The following is a 23,599-nucleotide window of genomic DNA, read 5'->3' as shown; positions in this document are numbered from 1 at the left end:
AGATACTTACTAGTCAGGTACATTCTTAGGCGTTTAATATGGGGTGTTGAGTCCATTTCGTTGAGCAAGGAGTAGCTCTTGTCTATTCCATATTTCGCTTAAGGAACTTTATCTGTGCTCATTTTAATCTCTGGTTTTATGCAGCAACCCAACTCACCTTTCCCCTTAAGCAAGCATAGTTGGTTTTCTAAATTTGAGACCCTGTTCTGTTTTGGAATTCAGTTCCTGTGTAGCCAAGTTTACATTTCGTGTATTAGTGATATCTTATGATGTTTCTTTTTCTGTGTGACTTATTTCAGTTAGAATCATCGTACCTGAATCCACTCGTTATGCTGCTACGGGCCTGATGACATAGATTTCATTGCTGAGTGATACTGCATTGTACGTAAGTACCACAAGTTCTTTATCCATTTTTCACTTTCTGCGATGTTGAACTTGTACTGTAAACGAGGTTCTTGTAAACAGAGCCGTTCCAAACTTTGGGGTGGCTGTGTCTTTTTGATTTTAATTTCCCTAAGCTATAGGACCATAAGTGGAAGTGCCCTAGGCTCTGTTGCTTTGTTTTTTAGATGTTTCAGGAAACACCATACACTTCTCCCGAGTGGTTGTTGGCAATTGACATCCCGCCCATCAGCATAACAAGGCTCCCAGTTCTCCATGGCCTGTCCTGCCTTTCTGGATTTTACACTTTTTTCAGATGGCCCTTTTGACCGGGGGGAAGTGAGACTTCATTGTAGTGCAGATTTCCTTTGCAAGCTTGCTTGGTTGGCCAAAAAGGGCGTATGCGATTTTCCTGAATATATTCAGGAAAAAACGCATACGCCCTTTTTGCCAAGTGCATCATTGTGGACGTTCTGCCTCTTTTCCTATGCTTTCAATGCAATTCCAGTCTACCTCCTGCAATCGGTTTCCTGCAATTCTGCCCCGCTTTCAAGTCCTCTTGGCAGCCTTACTTCAGTCTATTTTTGGACGATAGCTGTCATTTATAACTCTGCAGGTTTGTGAATTACAGTGCCCCTGAGCTCCTTTCTTCAACTCGCTTTCTTTTGAGCTGGCCGCAACACCGCAGGATGGCTTCAGGCCCTAAACTGGTTCCGGTACGGCACGCTGAGCCTTTGGTTATTTCCTCTTCCTGGTGGGAAATGAGAGTTAAATTTGCCCGTCCAGACACCTCCAGCTAGCCTCTCATTGGTTCTCGCTATTCCTGTTCATCTTCCGCAGAAATTGCAAACTGGGCCAAACAGGAGGTTAAAGGCGCTGACTCTCCAAGTGGGGAGACTGTTAGTAAAGCGTCTGGAATGTTGCACCCGAGTACCAGGGGAGGAAAACTGAGACATATTTGAACACGTCTCCCGTTCACATGGTTGATCATACTTGGGTTCCACATGCATGTTTTAGCTGAAGGAAGAATACCTTAAACCTGGAGAGTTGAGACCCGTGTAATGGGTACCATGCAATATGAATTCAAAGGGTCTTCATTTGCTCACCGAACCTCTACAATCCTATCACTGCTGCGTTTATGCTCCTGTACACATGCTTGATTCTCTTTTGGAGACATAGCAATCCATAGGTTTTACGATACTTACTAGTCAGGTACATTCTTAGGCGTTTAATATGCGGTGTTGAGTCCATTTCGTTGAGCAAGGAGTAGCTCTTGTCTATTCCATATTTGGCTTAAGGAACTTTATCTGTGCTCATTTCAATCTCTGGTTTTATGCAGCACCCCAACTCACCTTTACCCTTAAGCAAGCATAAGTTGGTTTTCTAAATTTGAGACCCTGTTCTGTTCTGTAATTCCGTTCCTGTGTAGCCAAGTTTACATTCCGTGTATTACTGATATCTTATGATGTTTCTTTTTCTGTGTGACTTATTTCAGTTAGAATCATCATACCTGAATCCACTCATTGTGCTGCTAAGGGCCTGATGACATAGATTTCATTGCTGAGTGATATTGCTTTGTAAGTAAATACCACAACTTCTTTATCCATTTTTCACTTTCTGCGATGTTGAACTTGTACTGTAAACGAGGTTCTTGTAAACAGAGGCGTCCCAAACTTTGGGGTGGCTGTGTCTTTTTTATTTTAATTTCCCTAAGCTATAGGACCATAAGTGGCAGTGCCCTAGGCTCTGTTGCTTTGTGTTTTAGATGTTTCAGGAAACACCATACACTTCTCCCGAGTGTCTCTTGGCAATTTACATCCCACCCATCAGCATAACAAGGCTCCCAGTTCTCCATGGCCTGTCCTGCCTTTCTGGATTTTACACTTTTTTCAGATGGCCCTTTTGACCGGGGGGAAGTGAGACTTCATTGTAGTGCAGATTTCCTTTGCAAGCTTGCTTGGTTGGCCAAAAAGGGCGTATGCGTTTTTTCCTGAATATATTCAGGAAAAAACGCATACACCCTTTTTGGCCAAGTGCATCATTGTGGACGTTCTGCCTCTTTTCCTATGCTTTCAATGCAATTTCAGTCTACCTCCTGAAATCGGTTTCCTGCAATTCTGCCCCGCTTTCAAGTCCTCTTGGCAGCCTTATTTCAGTCTATTTTTGGACGATAGCTGTCATTTATAACTCTGCAGGTTTGTGAATTACAGTGCCCCTGAGCTCCTTTCTTCAACTCGCTTTCTTGTGACCTGGCCGCAACACCGCAGGATGGCTTCAGGCCCTAATCTGGTTCTGGCACGGCACGCTGAGCCTTTGGTTATTTCCTCCTCCTGGTGGGAAATGAGAGTTAAATTTGCCCGTCCAGACACCTCCAGCTAGCCTCTCATTGGTTCTCGCTATTCCTGTTCATCTTCCGCAGAAATTGCAAACTGGGCCAAACAGGAGGTTAAAGGCGCTGACTCTCCAAGTGGGGAGAGTGTTAGTAAAGCGTCTGGAATGTTGCACCCGAGTACCAGGGTACGAAAACTGAGACATATTTGAACACGTCTCCTGATCACATGGTTGATCATACTCTGGGTTCCACATGCATGTTTTAGCTGAAGGAAGAATACCTAAAACCTGGGTAGTTGAAACCCGTGGAATGGGTACCATGCAATATGACTTCAAAGGGTCTTCATTTGCTCACCGAACCTCTCCAATCCTAGCACTGTTGCGTTTATGCCCCTGTACACATGCTTGATTCTCTTTCGGAGACATAGCAATCCATAGGTTTTAAGATACTTACTAGTCAGGTACATTCTTAGGCGTTTAATATGGGGTGTTGAGTCCATTTCGTTGAGCAAGGAGTAGCTCTTGTCTATTCCATATTTCGCTTAAGGAACTTTATATGTGCTCATTTCAATCTCCGGTTTTATGCAGCAACCCAACTCACCTTTCCCCTTAAGCAAGCATAGTTGGTTTTCTAAATTTGAGACCCTGTTCTGTTTTGGAATTCAGTTCCTGTGTAGCCAAGTTTACATTTCGTGTATTAGTGATATCTTATGATGTTTCTTTTTCTGTGTGACTTATTTCAGTTAGAATCATCGTACCTGAATCCACTCGTTATGCTGCTACGGGCCTGATGACATAGATTTCATTGCTGAGTGATACTGCATTGTACGTAAGTACCACAAGTTCTTTATCCATTTTTCACTTTCTGCGATGTTGAACTTGTACTGTAAACGAGGTTCTTGTAAACAGAGCCGTTCCAAACTTTGGGGTGGCTGTGTCTTTTTGATTTTAATTTCCCTAAGCTATAGGACCATAAGTGGAAGTGCCCTAGGCTCTGTTGCTTTGTTTTTTAGATGTTTCAGGAAACACCATACACTTCTCCCGAGTGGTTGTTGGCAATTGACATCCCGCCCATCAGCATAACAAGGCTCCCAGTTCTCCATGGCCTGTCCTGCCTTTCTGGATTTTACACTTTTTTCAGATGGCCCTTTTGACCGGGGGGAAGTGAGACTTCATTGTAGTGCAGATTTCCTTTGCAAGCTTGCTTGGTTGGCCAAAAAGGGCGTATGCGATTTTCCTGAATATATTCAGGAAAAAACGCATACGCCCTTTTTGGCCAAGTGCATCATTGTGTACGTTCTGCCTCTTTTCCTATGCTTTCAATGCAATTCCAGTCTACCTCCTGAAATCGGTTTCCTGCAATTCTGCCCCGCTTTCAAGTCCTCTTGGCAGCCTTACTTCAGTCTATTTTTGGACGATAGCTGTCATTTATAACTCTGCAGGTTTGTGAATTACAGTGCCCCTGAGCTCCTTTCTTCAACTCGCTTTCTTTTGAGCTGGCCGCAACACCGCAGGATGGCTTCAGGCCCTAATCTGGTTCCGGTACGGCACGCTGAGCCTTTGGTTATTTCCTCTTCCTGGTGGGAAATGAGAGTTAAATTTGCCCGTCCAGACACCTCCAGCTAGCCTCTCATTGGTTCTCGCTATTCCTGTTCATCTTCCGCAGAAATTGCAAACTGGGCCAAACAGGAGGTTAAAGGCGCTGACTCTCCAAGTGGGGAGACTGTTAGTAAAGCGTCTGGAATGTTGCACCCGAGTACCAGGGGAGGAAAACTGAGACATATTTGAACACGTCTCCCGTTCACATGGTTGATCATACTTGGGTTCCACATGCATGTTTTAGCTGAAGGAAGAATACCTTAAACCTGGAGAGTTGAGACCCGTGTAATGGGTACCATGCAATATGACTTCAAAGGGTCTTCGTTTGCTCACCGAACCTCTCCAATCCTATCACTGCTGCGTTTATGCCCCTGTACACATGCTTGATTCTCTTTCGGAGACATAGCAATCCATAGGTTTTAAGATACTTACTAGTCAGGTACATTCTTAGGCGTTTAATATGCGGTGTTGAGTCCATTTCATTGAGCAAGGAGTAGCTCTTGTCTATTCCATATTTGGCTTAAGGAACTTTATCTGTGCTCATTTCAATCTCTGGTTTTATGCAGCAACCCAACTCACCTTTCCCCTTAAGCAAGCATAAGTTGGTTTTCTAAATTTGAGAACCTGTTCTGTTTTGGAATTCAGTTCCTGTGTAGCCAAGTTTACATTCCGTGTATTACTGATATCTTATGATGTTTCTTTTTCTGTGTGACTTATTTCAGTTAGAATCATCGTACCTGAATCTACTCATTATGCTGCTACGGGCCTGATGACATAGATTTCATTGCTGAGTGATACTGCATTGTACGTAAGTACCACAAGTTCTTTATCCATTTTTCACTTTCTGCGATGTTGAACTTGTACTGTAAACGAGGTTCTTGTAAACAGAGCCGTTCCAAACTTTGGGGTGGCTGTGTCTTTTTGATTTTAATTTCCCTAAGCTATAGGACCATAAGTGGAAGTGCCCTAGGCTCTGTTGCTTTGTTTTTTAGATGTTTCAGGAAACACCATACACTTCTCCCGAGTGTCTGTTGGCAATTTACATCCCGCCCATCAGCATAACAATGCTCCCAGTTCTCAATGGCCTGTTGCCTTTCTGGATTTTACACTTTTTTCAGATGGCCCTTTTGACCGGGGGGAAGTGAGACTTCATTGTAGTGCAGATTTCCTTTGCAAGCTTGCTTGGTTGGCCAAAAAGGGCGTATGCATTTTTTCCTGATTATATTCAGGAAAAAACGCATACGCCCTTTTTGGCCAAGTGCATCATTGTGGACGTTCTGCCTCTTTTCCTATGCTTTCAATGCAATTCCAGTCTACCTCCTGAAATCGGTTTCCTGCAATTCTGCCCCGCTTTCAAGTCCTCTTGGCAGCCTTACTTCAGTCTATTTTTGGACGATAGCTGTCATTTATAACTCTGCAGGTTTGTGAATTACAGTGCCCCTGAGCTCCTTTCTTCAACTCGTTTTCTTGTGACCTGGCCGCAACACCGCAGGATGGCTTCAGGCCCTAATCTGGTTCCGGCCCGGCATGCTGAGCCTTTGGTTAATTCCTCTTCCTGGTGGGAAATGAGAGTTAAATTTGCCCGTCCAGACACCTCCAGCTAGCCTCTCATTGGTTCTCGCTATTCCTGTTCATCTTCCGCAGAAATTGCAAACTGGGCCAAACAGGAGGTTAAAGGGACTGACTCTCCAAGTGGGGAGAGTGTTAGTAAAGCGTCTGGAATGTTGCACCCGAGTACCAGGGGAGGAAAACTGAGACATATTTGAACACGTCTCCCGATCACATGGTTGATCATACTCTAGGTTCCACATGCATGTTATAGCTGAAGGAAGAATACCTTAAACCTGGGTAGTTGAAACCTGAGGAATGGGTACCATGCAACATGACTTCAAAGGGTCTTCATTTGCTCACCAAACCTCTCCAATCCTATCACTGCTGCGTTTATGCCCCTGTACACATGCTTGATTCTCTTTCGGAGACATAGCAATCCATAGGTTTTAAGATACTTACTAGTCAGGTACATTCTTAGGCGTTTAATATGGGGTGTTGAGTCCATTTCGTTGAGCAAGGAGTAGCTCTTGTCTATTCCATATTTGGCTTAAGGAACTTTATCTGTGCTCATTTCAATCTCTGGTTTTATGCAGCACCCCAACTCACCTTTACCCTTAAGCAAGAATAAGTTGGTTTTCTAAATTTGAGACCCTGTTCTGTTCTGTAATTCAGTTCCTGTGTAGCCAAGTTTACATTCCGTGTATTACTGATATCTTATGATGTTTCTTTTTCTGTGTGACTTATTTCAGTTAGAATCATCATACCTGAATCCACTCATTGTGCTGCTAAGGGCCTGATGACACAGATTTCATTGCTGAGTGATATTGCTTTGTAAGTAAATACCACAACTTCTTTATCCATTTTTCACTTTCTGCGATGTTGAACTTGTACTGTAAACGAGGTTCTTGTAAACAGAGCCGTTCCAAACTTTGGGGTGGCTGTGTCTTTTTGATTTTAATTTCCCTAAGCTATAGGACCATAAGTGGAAGTGCCCTAGGCTCTGTTGCTTTGTTTTTTAGATGTTTCAGGAGACACCATACAGTTCTCACGAGTGTCTGTTGGCAATTTACATCCCGCCCATCAGCATAACAAGGCTCCCAGTTCTCAATGGCCTGTTGCCTTTCTGGATTTTACACTTTTTTCAGATGGCCCTTTTGACCGGGGGGAAGTGAGACTTCATTGTAGTGCAGATTTCCTTTGCAAGCTTGCTTGGTTGGCCAAAAAGGGCGTATGGGTTTTTTCCTGATTATATTCAGGAAAAAACGCATACGCCCTTTTTGGCCAAGTGCATCATTGTGGACGTTCTGCCTCTTTTCCTATGCTTTCAATGCAATTCCAGTCTACCTCCTGAAATCGGTTTCCTGCAATTCTGCCCCGCTTTCAAGTCCTCTTGGCAGCCTTACTTCAGTCTATTTTTGGACGATAGCTGTCATTTATAACTCTGCAGGTTTGTGAATTACAGTGCCCCTGAGCTCCTTTCTTCAACTCGCTTTCTTGTGACCTGGCCGCAACACCGCAGGATGGCTTCAGGCCCTAATCTGGTTCCGGCACGGCATGCTGAGCCTTTGGTTAATTCCTCTTCCTTGTGGGAAATGAGAGTTAAATTTGCCCATCCAGACACCTCCAGCTAGCCTCTCATTGGTTCTCGCTATTCCTGTTCATCTTCCGCAGAAATTGCAAACTGGGCCAAACAGTAGGTTAAAGGGACTGACTCTCCAAGTGGGGAGAGTGTTAGTAAAGCGTCTGGAATGTTGCACCCGAGTACCAGGGGAGGAAAACTGAGACATATTTGAACACGTCTCCCGATCACATGGTTGATCACACTCTAGGTTCCACATGCATGTTTTAGCTGAAGGAAGAATACCTTAAACCTGGGTAGTTGAAACCTGTGGAATGGGTACCATGCAATATGACTTCAAAGGGTCTTCATTTGCTCACCGAACGTCTCCAATCCTAGCACTGCTGCGTTTATGCCCCTGTACACATGCTTGATTCTCTTTCGGAGACATAGCAATCCATAGGTTTTAAGATACTTACTAGTCAGGTACTTTCTTAGGCGTTTAATATGGGGTGTTGAGTCCATTTCGTTGAGCAAGGAGTAGCTCTTGTCTATTCCATATTTCGCTTAAGGAACTTTATCTGTGCTCATTTCAATCTCTGGTTTTATGCAGCAACCCAACTCACCTTTCCCCTTAAGCAAGCATAGTTGGTTTTCTAAATTTGAGAACCTGTTCTGTTTTGGAATTCAGTTCCTGTGTAGCCAAGTTTACATTTCGTGTATTAGTGATATCTTATGATGTTTCTTTTTCTGTGTGACTTATTTCAGTTAGAATCATCATACCTGAATCCACTCATTATGCTGCTACGGGCCTGATGACATAGATTTCATTGCTGAGTGATACTGCATTGTACGTAAGTACCACAAGTTCTTTATCCATTTTTCACTTTCTGCGATGTTGAACTTGTACTGTAAACGAGGTTCTTGTAAACAGAGCCGTTCCAAACTTTGGGATGGCTGTGTCTTTTTGATTTTAATTTCCCTAAGCTATAGGACCATAAGTGGAAGTGCCCTAGGCTCTGTTGCTTTGTTTTTTAGATGTTTCAGGAGACACCATACAGTTCTCCCGAGTGTCTGTTGGCAATTTACATCCCGCCCATCAGCATAACAAGGCTCCCAGTTCTCAATGGCCTGTTGCCTTTCTGGATTTTACACTTTTTTCAGATGGCCCTTTTGACCGGGGGGAAGTGAGACTTCATTGTAGTGCAGATTTCCTTTGCAAGCTTGCTTGGTTGGCCAAAAAGGGCGTATGGGTTTTTTCCTGATTATATTCAGGAAAAAACGCATACGCCCTTTTTGGCCAAGTGCATCATTGTGGACGTTCTGCCTCTTTTCCTATGCTTTCAATGCAATTCCAGTCTACCTCCTGAAATCGGTTTCCTGCAATTCTGCCCCGCTTTCAAGTCCTCTTGGCAGCCTTACTTCAGTCTATTTTTGGACGATAGCTGTCATTTATAACTCTGCAGGTTTGTGAATTACAGTGCCCCTGAGCTCCTTTCTTCAACTCGCTTTCTTGTGACCTGGCCGCAACACCGCAGGATGGCTTCAGGCCCTAATCTGGTTCCGGCACGGCATGCTGAGCCTTTGGTTAATTCCTCTTCCTTGTGGGAAATGAGAGTTAAATTTGCCCATCCAGACACCTCCAGCTAGCCTCTCATTGGTTCTCGCTATTCCTGTTCATCTTCCGCAGAAATTGCAAACTGGGCCAAACAGTAGGTTAAAGGGACTGACTCTCCAAGTGGGGAGAGTGTTAGTAAAGCGTCTGGAATGTTGCACCCGAGTACCAGGGGAGGAAAACTGAGACATATTTGAACACGTCTCCCGATCACATGGTTGATCACACTCTAGGTTCCACATGCATGTTTTAACTGAAGGAAGAATACCTTAAACCTGGGTAGTTGAAACCTGTGGAATGGGTACCATGCAATATGACTTCAAAGGGTCTTCATTTGCTCACCGAACGTCTCCAATCCTAGCACTGCTGCGTTTATGCCCCTGTACACATGCTTGATTCTCTTTCGGAGACATAGCAATCCATAGGTTTTAAGATGCTTACTAGTCAGGTACATTCTTAGGCGTTTAATATGGGGTGTTGAGTCCATTTCGTTGAGCAAGGAGTAGCTCTTGTCTATTCCATATTTCGCTTAAGGAACTTTATCTGTGCTCATTTCAATCTCTGGTTTTATGCAGCAACCCAACTCACCTTTCCCCTTAAGCAAGCATAGTTGGTTTTCTAAATTTGAGAACCTGTTCTGTTTTGGAATTCAGTTCCTGTGTAGCCAAGTTTACATTTCGTGTATTAGTGATATCTTATGATGTTTCTTTTTCTGTGTGACTTATTTCAGTTAGAATCATCATACCTGAATCCACTCATTATGCTGCTACGGGCCTGATGACATAGATTTCATTGCTGAGTGATACTGCATTGTACGTAAGTACCACAAGTTCTTTATCCATTTTTCACTTTCTGCGATGTTGAACTTGTACTGTAAACGAGGTTCTTGTAAACAGAGCCGTTCCAAACTTTGGGATGGCTGTGTCTTTTTGATTTTAATTTCCCTAAGCTATAGGACCATAAGTGGAAGTGCCCTAGGCTCTGTTGCTTTGTTTTTTAGATGTTTCAGGAAACACCATACACTTCTCCCGAGTGGTTGTTGGCAATTGACATCCCGCCCATCAGCATAACAAGGCTCCCAGTTCTCCATGGCCTGTCCTGCCTTTCTGGATTTTACACTTTTTTCAGATGGCCCTTTTGACCGGGGGGAAGTGAGACTTCATTGTAGTGCAGATTTCCTTTGCAAGCTTGCTTGGTTGGCCAAAAAGGGCGTATGCGTTTTTTCCTGAATATATTCAGGAAAAAACGCATACGCCCTTTTTGGCCAAGTGCATCATTGTGGACGTTCTGCCTCTTTTCCTATGCTTTCAATGCAATTCCAGTCTACCTCCTGCAATCGGTTTCCTGCAATTCTGCCCCGCTTTCAAGTCGTCTTGGCAGCCTTACTTCAGTCTATTTTTGGACGATAGCTGTCATTTATAACTCTGCAGGTTTGTGAATTACAGTGCCCCTGAGCTCCTTTCTTCAATTCGCTTTCTTTTGAGCTGGCCGCAACACCGCAGGATGGCTTCAGGCCCTAATCTGGTTCCGGTACGGCACGCTGAGCCTTTGGTTATTTCCTCTTCCTGGTGGGAAATGAGAGTTAAATTTGCCCGTCCAGACACCTCCAGCTAGCCTCTCATTGGTTCTCGCTATTCCTGTTCATCTTCCGCAGAAATTGCAAACTGGGCCAAACAGGAGGTTAAAGGCGCTGACTCTCCAAGTGGGGAGACTGTTAGTAAAGCGTCTGGAATGTTGCACCCGAGTACCAGGGGAGGAAAACTGAGACATATTTGAACACGTCTCCCGTTCACATGGTTGATCATACTTGGGTTCCACATGCATGTTTTAGCTGAAGGAAGAATACCTTAAACCTGGAGAGTTTAGACCCGTGTAATGGGTACCATGCAATATGACTTCAAAGGGTCTTCATTTGCTCACCGAACCTCTCCAATCCTATCACTGCTGCGTTTATGCCCCTGTACACATGCTTGATTCTCTTTTGGAGACATAGCAATCCATAGGTTTTACGATACTTACTAGTCAGGTACATTCTTAGGCGTTTAATATGCGGTGTTGAGTCCATTTCGTTGAGCAAGGAGTAGCTCTTGTCTATTCCATATTTGGCTTAAGGAACTTTATCTGTGCTCATTTCAATCTCTGGTTTTATGCAGCACCCCAACTCACCTTTACCCTTAAGCAAGCATAAGTTGGTTTTCTAAATTTGAGACCCTGTTCTGTTCTGTAATTCAGTTCCTGTGTAGCCAAGTTTACATTCCGTGTATTACTGATATCTTATGATGTTTCTTTTTCTGTGTGACTTATTTCAGTTAGAATCATCATACCTGAATCCACTCATTGTTCTGCTAAGGGCCTGATGACATAGATTTCATTGCTGAGTGATATTGCTTTGTAAGTAAATACCACAACTTCTTTATCCATTTTTCACTTTCTGCGATGTTGAACTTGTACTGTAAACGAGGTTCTTGTAAACAGAGGCGTCCCAAACTTTGGGGTGGCTGTGTCTTTTTGATTTTAATTTCCCTAAGCTATAGGACCATAAGTGGCAGTGCCCTAGGCTCTGTTGCTTTGTGTTTTAGATGTTTCAGGAAACACCATACACTTCTCCCGAGTGTCTGTTGGCAATTTACATCCCGCCCATCAGCATAACAAGGCTCCCAGTTCTCCATGGCCTGTCCTGCCTTTCTGGATTTTACACTTTTTTCAGATGGCCCTTTTGACTGGGGGGAAGTGAGACTTCATTGTAGTGCAGATTTCCTTTGCAAGCTTGCTTGGTTGGCCAAAAAGGGCGTATGCGTTTTTTCCTGAATATATTCAGGAAAAAACGCATACGCCCTTTTTGGCCAAGTGCATCATTGTGGACGTTCTGCCTCTTTTCCTATGCTTTCAATGCAATTTCAGTCTACCTCCTGAAATCGGTTTCCTGCAATTCTGCCCCGCTTTCAAGTCCTCTTGGCAGCCTTACTTCAGTCTATTTTTGGACGATAGCTGTCATTTATAACTCTGCAGGTTTGTGAATTAAAGTGCCCCTGAGCTCCTTTCTTCAACTCGCTTTCTTGTGAGGTGGCCGCAACACCGCAGGATGGCTTCAGGCCCTAATCTGGTTCCGGCCCGGCATGCTGAGCCTTTGGTTAATTCCTCTTCCTGGTGGGAAATGAGAGTTAAATTTGCCCGTTCAGACACCTCCAGCTAGCCTCCCATTGGTTCTCGCTATTCCTGTTCATCTTGCGCAGAAATTGCAAACTGGGCCAAACAGGAGGTTAAAGGCACTGACTCTCCAAGTCGGGAGTGTTAGTAAAGCGTCTGGAATGTTGCACCCGAGTACCAGGGGAGGAAAACTGAGACATATTTGAAAACGTCTCCCGTTCACACGGTTGATCATACTCTGGGTTCCACATGCATGTTTTAGCTGAAGGAAGAATACCTTAAACCTGGAGAGTTGAGACCCATGGAATGGGTACCATGCAATATGACTTCAAAGGGTCTTCATTTGCTCACCGAACCTCTCCAATCCTATCACTGCTGCGTTTATGCCCCTGTACACACGCTTGATTCTCTTTTGGAGACATAGCAATCCATAGGTTTTAAGATACTTACTAGTCAGGTACATTCTTAGGCGTTTAATATGGGGTGTTGAGTCCATTTCGTTGAGCAAGGAGTAGCTCTTGTCTATTCCATATTTGGCTTAAGGAACTTTATCTGTGCTCATTTCAATCTCTGGTTTTATGCAGCACCCCAACTCACCTTCCCCCTTAAGCAAGCATAAGTTGGTTTTCTAAACTTGAGACACTGTTCTGTTTTGTAATTCAGTTCATGTGTAGCCAAGTCGACATTCTGTGTATTAATGATACCTTATGATGTTTCTTTTCTGTGTGACTTATTTCAGTTCGAATCATCATACCTGAATCCACTCATTATGCTGCTACGGGCCTGATGACATAGATTTCATTGCTGAGTGATATTGCATTGTACGTAAGTACCACAAGTTCTTTATCCATTTTTCACTTTCTGCGATATTGAACTTGTACCGTAAACGAGGTTCTTGTAAACAGAGCCGTCCCAAACTTTGGGGTGGCTGTGTCTTTTTGATTTTAATTTCCCTAAGCTATAGGACCATAAGTGGAAGTGCCCTAGGCTCTGTTGCTTTGTTTTTTAGATGTTTCAGGAAACACCATACACTTCTCCCGAGTGGCTGTTGGCAATTTACATCCCGCCCAACAGCATAAGAAGGCTCCCAGTTCTCCATGGCCTGTCGTGCCTTTATGGATTTTACACTTTTTTCAGATGGCCCTTTTGACCGGGGGGAAGTGAGACTTCATTGTAGTGCAGATTTCCTTTGCAAGCTTGCTTGGTTGGCCAAAAAGTGCGTATGCGTTTTTTCCTGAATATATTCAGGAAAAAACGCATACGCCCTTTTTGGCCAAGTGCATCATTGTCGAGTTTCTGACTCTCTTCATATGCTTTCAATGCAATTCCTGTCTACCTCCTGAAATCGGTTTCCTGCAATTCTGCCTTGCTTTCAATGCCTCTTCATAGCCTTACCTCAATATATTTTTTAAAAATAGTTGGCCTTTATAACTCTGCAGGTTTTTGAATTGCAGTGGCCCTTAGCTCCATTTTTTAGCTCTTATTTTTGTGGTCTTGCCCCATAACCACAGGATTCCTTGAAGCCCTATTTTTCTTCTGGGGCACCTTGCTGTGCCTTTGGTTAATTCTTCTTACTGATGTGATATTAGAGTGACATGTGCCCATTGAAACCGCTACAGCTAGTTTCTCACTGGTTCCCCCTATTCCCATTCATCCTCTGCACTAACTGCAGACTGTGCGATACCAGAACTTAAAGGCATTGACTCCATGTGGGGATGTTGTTAGTAAAGCGGCTGGAATGTCGATCCGGAGCCCCAGGAGAGGAAAAATGAGGTGCGTTTTAGAAACCTTTCCCGATCATATGGTATACCAGTCGCTGGGTTTCCCAAGCATGGTTTAGCTGTAGGAAGATTCCCTTCAACCTGGAGTGTTGGGACCCTTGGACTGAGTAGCATGAAGTATTGCATTAAACTTTCGGCAGTTGCTCACCAAAGCTCACCAATCCTGTCAGCCCCAAGTGTCCAGCCTTATGTCTTATCCAGCTGTGGGTTTATATGTGGTCAATCCAGGTTGCATCACAGCCCCTGAGCGAATTTTGTAAGAATTTTTCTCTCTTTCATTGTTTCAGCGTTTTGTTTTTAAAATTTATTTCTATAATGGGGTTTAGCTCCTTTTCACTGCTGTGTTTGTGCCGCTCTGCACACACTTGATTCCCTTATGGAGATATATCAATACATGGGTTTTAAGATTCTTATTCCTCAGATATATTTCTCTGCGGTGTATAGGGTGTGTTGAGGCCTGTTCATTGAGCAAGGTGTAGATCTTGTCTAATACCTATTTGGTTTATTGAACGGTATCTGTGCTAATTTCAAACTCTGGTTTTATGCATCACCCCACCTCTCCTTTCCCCTTAAGCTGACATAAGTGTGTTTTCTAAATGTGAGACACTGTTCTGTTCTGTAATTCATTTCTTGTGCAGCCATATTTACCCTCCCTCTATAAGTGATATCTTATGATATGTTTCTTTTTCTGTTTGACTTATTTCAAGTAGTATTATCGGACCTAAATCCACTCTTTATCCTTCTACTAGCCTTATTACATTGATTTCATGGTGAAGAGATATTCCATTGTACATAAGTACCACATCTTCTTTATCCATTGTTCTCTTTCCTGGGATATTTAAGGTGTACTGAAGTTGAGGTTCTTGTAAACAGAGTAGCCCTAAACTGTGGTGTGCTTGTGTCTTGTTGATTTTTAGACTTCCCTAGATATACTCCCATGATTGGAAGTGTCCTATGCTCTGTAGCTCTGTTTTTTAGATGATTTAGGAACCACCATACACTTCTCCAGAGTGGCTCTCGGCAGTTCACACACTGCCCATCAGCGTATAAAGGCTCCCTGTTCTCCATGGCCTGTCCTGCATTTCTGGTTTTTACAATTTTTTAGGATGGCCCTTTTGACCGGTGGGAAGTGAGACTTCTTTGTTGTGCACATTTGCATTGCTTGCTTGCTTCGTTGCCCATAAAGTGCGTATGCGTTTTTTCCTGGATATAATCAGGAAAAAACGCATACGCCCTTTTGGGCCAACTGCATCATTGTCGAAATTCTGCCGCTTTTCATGTGCGTTAAAGACGAGTCCAATCTATCTCTTGAAATCTGTTTCTTGCAATTCTGTCTTGCATTCAGATCCTCTTCTTTGCCTTACCTCAACATATTTTTGGACGTTAGTTTTCATTTATAACTCTGCAGGTTTGTGAATTGCAGTGACCCTGAGCTCCATTTTTTAAGTTGCTCTTTTGTGAGCTGGCCTCAAACCCGCAGGATTGCTTCAGGCCCTATTTTGGCTCCGGCGAGGCAGGCTGAGCCTTTCTTTAATTCTTATTCTTAATGGGAAATTAGAGTGATATGTGCCCGTCCAAACCCCTACAACTCTTCTCTCATTGGTTCCCCCTCTTCCCGTTCATCCTCCTCACAATTTGCAAAATGTGTGAAACAGAAGTTTAAATGTGCTGATTCTCCAAGTGGGGAGATTCTAAGTAGCGTGGCTGGAATGGTGAACAGGAGCACCAGGAGAGGATAAATGAGGTGCATTTTAGACACATCTCCCGATCACATGGTGTACAGTCCTCTGGGTTTTCCATGCATGTTTTAGCTGTAGGAAGATCCCTTGAACCTGCAGATTTGGGACCCATTGAATGGGTACCAGGTAGTATTACTTTAAAGGGTGTGCATTTCCTCACCCAACCTCACATTTCTCTTAGCGCAAACAGTTTCCAGCCTTATGTCTCATCCTGCTGTGGGTCTAGATGTGTTCAATCCATGTTGCATCACCATCCCTGAGGAAAAGTTGTAAGAGGTTTTCTCTGTCTCTCTGTCGTTTATTTTTTTCAATTTATTACTATATTGGTTACAGCTGATTTTCAAAGCTCTGTTTCTTGCTGCTGTACATCCACTTGATTCACGTACAGAGAGACATCAATAAATTCTTTTTCAGATTCTTACCAGTCGTATATATTCTTTTCCGGTGACTTGAGTGTGCTGAGTGCAGTTCTTTTAGCTACCGTGTAGGCCTTGTTGATTATCAGTTTGGTATTTGGAATGGTATCTTTGCTAATTTCAACCTCCTGGATGATGCCTCACCCCTCCCCACCTTTCCCGTTTAGCAGCCTTATGCGTGTTTTCTACATATTTGACTATGTTTTTGTTTTGTAATTTATTTCATGTGTAGCCATTTTGGATTCCACCTTTAAGTGATATCTTATGATATGTGTCTTTTTCTTTTTGAATTCTGTCACTTAGAATGATCATACGTAACTCCTCCGGAGTCGTTACAACTGGCCATATTTCATTGATTTCCAGGCTGAATAATATTCCACTCTACCTAAGTACCACATCTCTATCCATTTTTTCCCTCCAGAGACATTTAAGTTATATCCTAGTCGAGGATCTTTTAAACAGAGAGGGGGTAAACATTGGGGTGCCTGTGTCCTCTCGATTTTTGTTTTTCCCAAGATATACGCCCATGAGTGCAAGTGCCCTATGCTCTGTAGCTCATTTTTTAGATGCTTTAGTAAACACAATACACTTCTCCAGAATGGCCGTTGGCAATATACATTTCCACTATAAGTCTCACAGGGCTCCCTCTTCTCGTTGCCCTGTCCTGCGTTTCTGTTGTTTACGCTTTATGAGGATGGCTCTTCTGACTGATGCGAAGTGATATCTTTTGTAGTATTGACTTCCAGTGCCCACCTGTTTGGTTGGCTAAAAAAGTGTATGCCCTTTTCTTGAATATATACAGAAAAGAACGCATACACCCTTTTTGGCCAACTGCAATGTTGGCAATGTTGGCAATGTTCAGCTCCTTTTCTTGTGCTTAATGGCGAGTCCTTTCTACCTCCTCAAATCCCTTTCCTGCCATTCTCCCTTGCTTACAAGTCCTTTTCTCTGACTTTCCTCAAGACATTTTTCAGTGATGGATATTTTCAACTCTGCAGTTTTGTGAATTTTACTGCCCCTGAGTTCCATTGTTCAACTCGTGTTTATGGGAACTGGCCACAAAGCAGCGGGATTTCCTCAAGCCCTATACTGTTTCCATGGGCAACCCTAGCCTTTGGTCAATTCGTCTTCCTGATTGGAAATTAGAGTGACATGTGCCTGTCTGAACACCTAGGACTTGTCTCTCATTGTTCCTCATCCTTCCGCTTCATCCTCTGGACAAATTCCAAACTGTACGCAACAGGATGTTGACAGTGCTGACATCTCCAAGTGGGGAGACTGTTAGTAAAGACGCTGGAGGGGTGAACCCGAGCACCAGGAGATGAGGAGATGAGATGCCTTTTCCAAACTCTTCCCGATCAGACGGTATACCATCCTCTGGGTGTGACAGACATGTTTTAGCAGTAGGAAGAGTCCCATTCATGTAAGGAGAACACCAGGGCTTTTTCAAAATCAGTGTCTCCCCGAAACCCAAACTGGGGAATTTTTTAAGCTACAGCTACACATATGTTCATTAAGGGCCTTGGGAAGTAGGCAGAGTCCAAACTTTAGATGATTGAAGTCTTCAGGGTCAGAAGCACTCACCACCAGCTTCCCTTAGGCTACACTTTAACTGTCATTGATAGATGATGTCAATAAAAATATCTATTCTTTTTCAGATTATTTCCCCTTATAGGTTATTGCAAAATGTTGAGTGTAGTTCCCTGTGCTATACAGTAGTTCCTTGTTGATGATCTATTTTATACATAGCAGTGTGTATGTGTTCATTCCAAACTGTTAATTTATCCCTCCTCCCACCTTTCCCCTTTGGTAATAATAAATTATAAGATTTTATACTTCTCAGAAATGGGGGAGCTGAAAGAGAGGTATCATTTTCAATGGAAAAGCATTTAAAACAAGATTGAAGGTTTAACCAAGATTATTAGCTGTACATCCTTGGAAAGAAATCACTTCGTTTCTCTAATATTGACCTGACAAATAAGACAAACCTTTTCACTGAACTTGCTTATAAAAAGTGATGGAAATATCAAATGGAAGTGTTAAAAACATCTTATTTTACCCGAGCCTTATACACTGTTCTATGTTAACTACAGTTTGGCTCACACATCTGTTCATTGAGGTTACAATAGTCTCAATTTCTGTTACTGATCCTCCAGAGTGGACCCCAACAAGTGTCCCCCTGCCCAGTGTCATTGGGGCCAACAGATCGAGACTGAGTTTGGTTCACAAGCAAAGGAAACTTTATATTTTGATCAGAGAATGGAGAGATGAGAGCATGCACTACCCCGTGGGCTGTGGGCTGGGCTGCTGTGTAGAGATCCTGTCAGAGTCAGTGGGAGGGAGGGAGGCGGCGGAGCTCTCGAGGGCCGGGTTGGCTGTAGCTCAGGCTCTATATCGTGGAGTCTGCACTGGGCCCCAGGAGCTGAGGTGTCGACCCAGCCATTCTGCACTAGGAAATCTGGTCTGAAGTGCCGGGTGTGGAACCTCTGCATGCGGGACCCTAGGAGCACGTGAAATTAGACAAAGCACAAAGGATAAAAAAGGTTAGACTTGACTTTATTGCCCAGATTCTATTTTTATCTCCCAGGGATTTTTAATGGGCTTTGCTGGGGACAAACCCCTCCTCTGCCTTTTGTCCCGTTCCTCATTCTTGGAGTGCTGAGGGTGCAGACCCTTCTTCTGTAACTGCTGAGTGCTGAGTTGGGAGCCCTCATACCCTGGGGCGAGGGTCAGAGCTTCTCCCCAGCAGCCTCCCGGTGACGTTGATTGTCCCCAGGACCCCTGCCTCCCTGCTCGTCCACCTGAGCACCAGCATTGGAAGTGTTATAGATTCTAATGACCTTTAAGGGTCCAGGAAAGAGATGTGCAGAGACGCTGTGGGGGCCGGTTTCACCCCGCCCCACATTTGTTCGGCCACCTTAGGCTGACCGTCTCTGCCAGCCTAGATGCTCTGACCAGTAGTCTGCGCTTTCTTCAATTAGGCCCCTGAATTAACGTACAAACAGCACCAGGTGTCAGAGCCCTGCCCGCTCAACTCCCAGACAGTCCAGGGTCAGTGGTGACCAAGGACCATGATGGCTACTGAGTCAACAGCCTTTTGAAGTAAACAGGAGTCCAGCCGGTCTTATTGGCCACCATCATCACAGTGTCTGTAGGCTTTTCTATGGTGACAGTGTGGTATACTGTTCCCCCGCCAAGATTATTAGCTCCCCTCTGGGTGCAGTAAGTCCTGCAAGCAGTAGTCTACTCTTTTGGGACACACTCTTGTTGTTTTATGAGAGAAACTCCAGGTCAAGTGATGTTCACACGAGTCGTCATGGTGCCCTGTTGCCCCCGGTTATCTCTCTGGATGTTGGAGTTGGAGGGCCTCCTCACTCGAGGTCGGTGTGCCCACGGAGCGAACCCTGCAACTTCAGGGCATGGTTGGTGGTTAGGATCACCACGTGGGGTCCTTTTCCCTTAGGAGGGAGGTGGCCTTTTGGGCTGCTGATTTCCAGGTTTTTAGATACCGCCAGTATCTTGGCCAGATGTGGCAGTGGGCCAAGCCCCTTAGTGACCGTAGTTTATCCTACCTGGATGGCATTCTTGCATTGTGCCATTTCAAGTGGTCCCAGTTTTTGCACTAATTCTCCAATGGCGATTCACCTTTCACCGGGATTGTAAAGATCAAAGGGTTTAGCTAAATTAGGGAGTTCCAGGGCAAGGGTCTGAATTGACTGCTCTTTCCATTCTTGAAAGGCCACTTCTGGATTCTATTCAAAAGGATCATCATCTTTTCCTTTCAGTGTTTCATATAGAGGCCCAGCTAGTAGACTGTAGTTAGGGATCCAGAAGCAGCAAACCCTGGCCTCCCCAGGAACCCCTAAGCTGTCTTCTAGTTTTAGAAAGGGGTAAGGCTGAAAATGGTTTCTTCCCTTTCCTGGGATGGGCTTCTCTGACCTTCTGTGAGAATGAAGCCCAGGCAGGTCACCGCAGTCTGTGATATTTGAGCTTTTTCTTGGACAACTTCTATCCTTTATTGGCTTGGTAGTTCAGAGGCCTCCTTAGTAGGGCTGGTGATCAGAATGTCGTCTGCATATTGAAGGAGGGTTTCCTTTTCCAGAGGTAGAACTTTTAGGTCTTTAGCTAAGCTTTCCCCAAAGATGGTGTGGGAATTTTTGCACCCTTGGGGCCAGACGGCCCGGAAGTATTGTTTTAGTTGTATGTAGAGTCCTGCCACTCACAAGCCAAAATTTCTTGTGACTCTGGGACTAATGGAATACAAAAGAAGGCATCATTGAAGACTAATACAGAATACCATGTCCTGGTGGTTGGTAGAATGACCAGCAGGGTGTAGGAATTAGGAGCAACTGGAGGTATATCCTCGGTGGCTTCACTGACTGTCCTGACATCCTTTACCAGGTCCCCAGCAGCCCATGGGGCTCTCGTGGTCAGACCAATCCCAGAATATGGAGCTCACCTGGGCAGGTACCCCACCCCCACCCCAGCCCACGGGGCTCTCGTGGTCAGGCCCCTCCCAGGATACAGAGCTACCCTTGCAGGTACCGTGGCAGGGCTGGGCACACAGGAACCGTGCACATAGCCCTCATTGCAGAGCACCCCCAGCTCACCTGTCGCTCAGAGCTGACACAGAGCACCTCAGAGCAGGACTTGAACTAACAAACAGCAGCTGCGACAGGTCTGTGACCCTGGGCATCACTCCATGAGGCCTCCCTCCACCTGGTCTTCCAGAGACTTCCACTGCACCCGGGGCACCAGGCCTCTGTCTCCAACCACCACCCACCCCTCCTCTGCCTGACTCCTGGGTTCCTCTCATTAGGAGAGGGTTTTCTTGAAGTTGTCTCCCACTCATGGGCCAGATAAAATGATTAGAAAACAAGCCAAAGCTGCAGCCCCTTGTCTATCCTGACTCTCAGGAGCCCACACCTGTTCCTTGGACCTGGCCGGTTCAGCAAGTTCCATTTTCTGCAACTGTGAGCCCCTGAGGGGTGATGATTGGCTGACCTGGGCAGCCTTACCGTGCTGGCCAGCCCTCCCCAGGTGTGCCTGGGTTGAGATCAATATAAATACCACTCCAGGCAGCAAGAGCCCCTGCAGCCGTGCCTGACGCCATTTTCTCTGCCCTGTCAGCAGTCTCGGGGCTGGGCTGGTGGGAGGGAGTGAGAGGCCACGGCTTTGTGGGTGGCCCAGTGTGAGTGGGGCTCTGCTGGACTTTCTGCAGCAGTTGCCAGGCTGCCACCTGCTAAAGAAGAGGATGTGTCACCCATACCTGCTGCTGGAATTTCTCCCTGGGCAGAGGTGAGGAAGGAAAAAAGCAGTGGGGGCAGGGACAGGACGGGTATCTCAGGCAGGGAAATGGAAATCTTCCAGAAGAGCACCCAGGGCCAGGACCATCCTGGCTGGCCTGCAGGCACCAAGTCGGCTGGCATGCTGTCACTCGTGTGGCTCTATGGCCCTTCCTCTAGGCTTTCAAGTCCTTGTATATATTCAGGTGTTTTACCTGGGACGGGTGGGAATAGTTCAGCAGCAACTGGCCTGGGGCTCAGCTCACGTTTACTCACAGATGCCTCGGCACGGTGCCCCAGCTTTGCAATGAGGACGCTTGTTGCGTGGGGGCTGCTGGCTGAATGGGAGACGATTCCCCACCACTGACCAACTTCAGAATTGTTTACAACTGGAGCAAGTGCCCTGATACGGTTTTCCTCTGTGGAACTGGTGGGTTCTGTGTTTTTTTTCTCTTTTTCGTTTTTGGTTCAAGGTAGATTTTATTCCTCTTTTTTGTATTTACAGATATAAGCATGGAAATAATTTATTCATATAAATACATGTATGTGCAGGGAATAATTGTTTTTTCTGTTTTATTTTTTAAATTTTACTTCTTTTTAATTTTGAATTTTATTTTATATTTTTATACAGCAGGTTCTTATTGGTTATCTATTTTATACATATAAATGTATACATGCCAATCCCAGTCTCTCAACTCCTCCCACCACCACCCCCCCAACAGCTTTCCCCCCTTGTTGTCCATACGTTTGTTGTCTACATCTGTTGCTCTATTTATGCCTTGCAAAATGGTTAATCTGTACAGTTTTTCTAGGTTCCACATATATGCATGAATATACAAGATTTGTTTTTCTCCTTCTGACTTACTTCACTCTGTATGACAGTCTCTAGATCCATCGACGTCTCTACAAATGACCCAATTTCATTCCTTTTCATGGCTTAGTAATATTCCATTTTATATATGTACCACAGCTTTATGCATTCGTCTGTCTGTGGGCATTTAGGTTGCTTCCATTACCTCGATATTGTAAATAGTGATGCAATGAACATTGCGGTGAATGACTCTTTTTGATTTATGGTTTTTTCTGGGTATATGTCCAGTACTGGGATTGCTGTATCATATGGTAATTCTATTGTTAGTTTCTTAAGAAATTCCATATTGTTCTCCATAATGACTGTATCAATTTATATTCCCAACAATAGTGGAAGAGGGTTCCTTTTCCCCACACCCTTTCCAGCATTTTTTGCTTGTAGATTTTCAATGATGCCTATTCTACCAGGTGTGAGGTGATACCTCATTGTTGAATCCATTTCGTTGAGCAAGGGGTAGGTCTTGTCTATTACATATTTGGCTTATGGAACGGTATCTGTGCTAATTTCAAACTCTGCTTTTATGCAGCACCCCAACTCACCTTCCCCCTTAAGCAGGCATAAGTTGGTTTTCTAAACTTGAGACCCTGTTCTGTTTTGTAATTCAGTTCATGTGTAGCCAAGTTCACATTCCGTGTATTAGTGATACCTTATGATGTTTCTTTTTCTGTGTGACTTATTTCACTTAGAATCATCGTGCCTCAATCCACTCATTATGCTGGTACGGGCCTGGTGACATAGATTTCATTGCTGAGTGGTATTCTGTTGTACAGAAGTACCGCAACTTCTTTATCCATTATTTGCTCTCTGGGATATTTAACTTGTGCCGGAGAAGAGATTCCTGTAAAAAGAGCCGTCCCAAATTTTGGGGTTGCTGTGTCTTTTTGATATTAATTTCCCTAAGCTATAGGACCATAAGTGGAAGTGCCCTAGGTTCTGTTGCTTTGTTTTTTAGATGTTTCAGGAAACACCATACACTTCTCCCCAGTGTCTGTTGGCAACTTACATCCCGCCCATCAGCATAACAAGGCTCCCAGTTCTCCATGGCCTGTCCTGCCTTTCTGGATTTTACACTTTATTCTGATGGCCCTTTTGACCGGGGGGGAAGTGAGACTTCATTGTAGTGCAGATTTCCTTTGCAAGCTTGCTTGGTTGGCCAAAAAGGGCGTATGCGTTTTTTCCTGAATATATTCAGGAAAAAACGCATATGCCCTTTTGGCAAAGTGCATCATTGTGGACGTTCTGCCTCTTTTCCTACGCTTTCAATGCAATTCCAGTCTACCTCCTGAAATCGGTATCCTGCAATTCTGCCCCGCTTTCAAGTCCTC

At 44.4% G+C, this 23,599-nt stretch overlaps 1 long non-coding RNA gene across 4 annotated transcripts in view; it reads left to right on the top strand.

Annotated features, from left to right (window-relative positions):
- The window catches only part of LOC307181126, an 872,172-nt gene that overhangs the window by 441,194 nt on the left and 407,379 nt on the right, over nt 1–23,599 (top strand). The window lies entirely within an intron of this gene.

This window comes from Stenella coeruleoalba (genome assembly GCF_951394435.1).
Source record: "Stenella coeruleoalba genome assembly, contig: scaffold_33, whole genome shotgun sequence".
NCBI classification, from domain to species: Eukaryota; Metazoa; Chordata; class Mammalia; order Artiodactyla; family Delphinidae; genus Stenella; species Stenella coeruleoalba.
The sequence above is the reverse complement of the archived record's forward strand: the minus strand, read 5'-3'. Positions and strand labels throughout refer to the sequence as shown.